The following is a 1,404-nucleotide window of genomic DNA, read 5'->3' on the forward strand; positions in this document are numbered from 1 at the left end:
CTTTAGCATAATTCAACTGCTTTAACCTAAATATGCTTACTGTTTAAGTACATCCTACAATGTAACTAACTTGAGAAAAGCTGAACAGTGGTTATATGGTTTACCCAGCTTTGCTGTTACATTCTGGATGACTGTTGTTAAAATATATTGCACGTTAAATCTTTCCGAAAAATCCCAATTTCAACAAGCCATACGCTTGGATTGAAAAAGTTTTCAAATGACATTTTTTTTTCTTTAACATAGTTGCCACACATCCTCATGAACAGCAAACTTAACATCTGCTTCCCCAGTGAGTCTGCCATCAGACCAACCTCCATGTGTACTCGGACAGGTTGGAACATGGAAAACAAATTATAAATGTCATTCTCAGTAGTTTTGTAAGGTAACCTCCCCTTCTCCACATGTGTACACAATGCTCTGTTGTACTCTAGAAGGTAGAGCCACCATCCCTTTATCTGTGAACAGACATTCCTGGAAAATACTAATTGATCTCTCTTTCAAATCCTTCTAACCCAAATCCATAGCCATCTTTAATAGACATTATAATCATCTTAACCTCCACTATGAGCATCACACCCCATCCTCTTAAAGCCAGCTCCCCTCTGCCATAATGACCTGGCACAAGACCTTAGGCATGACCATAAGCTTTGGTGGTTGGTCATGATTATTTCCAGGGTCAGCTCAACTGCTCTTAAATATTTCAATATACCATGCTGTATTCTTTCCTTGTATCTCTTTGGAGCTTTTTCAGCTATTTCCTGTGAAGCTAATTGCACAAAGGGCTCCTGCATACTCTTCCCATAGAAGTCCTCTGGAAATGTTATCCCATTTGGCACAATTTCCAACCCTCAGAATAACTGAACTATTTCTTCCTTGTTTCATCTAAAGGAGACTCCTCTAAGCCTGTGCTGTTTGGATTACTTTGTTTGACACCCAATCCATTTCAATATTGTTTGACTTTAATACTTCAGTGAATCAGAGACACATAGTTTCTGTGTTTTTCTAGGGCCAATTGACTTCATCTAAGGAAACAAGTTCATCAAAAGTCTCCCCACTGTCTTCTCTGGTGTAGATGACAGTTACACTTTATTGACAGAGCAAGACCAAGGCAAACCCTGGGCCTTCACCATGAGTCCTCCTCTGCCTTTGATGCTCAACATCGTATCTCTTTGAGGATCATGGTGTAACATCAACCAGTAGGATTTTACATGACTAGTTGGCATGCCAGAGTCTCATTGATTATCAGAATTAACCAAATTGCTAAGAACTAAGAACCAACATGTATTACCAACCACAGAATAAAAAGACAGCCATATGTCAATCCTCTCCTTTTCCAGAAGTAGGTTTCTTCATCTAAAATAAAAAAATAGAAATTTCAAAGCATATATTCAACCTTAGCATACT

General features: G+C 38.5%; 1 pseudogene; it reads right to left on the bottom strand.

Annotated features, from left to right (window-relative positions):
- Nucleotides 1–234: 234 nt before the first annotated feature.
- Nucleotides 235–1,160, bottom strand: LOC143405795 (heterogeneous nuclear ribonucleoprotein H-like; annotated as a pseudogene).
- Between the last annotated feature and the right edge of the window lie 244 nt (nucleotides 1,161–1,404).

This window comes from Callospermophilus lateralis, chromosome 8 (assembly GCF_048772815.1).
Source record: "Callospermophilus lateralis isolate mCalLat2 chromosome 8, mCalLat2.hap1, whole genome shotgun sequence".
In the NCBI taxonomy this organism is placed as follows: domain Eukaryota; kingdom Metazoa; phylum Chordata; class Mammalia; order Rodentia; family Sciuridae; genus Callospermophilus; species Callospermophilus lateralis.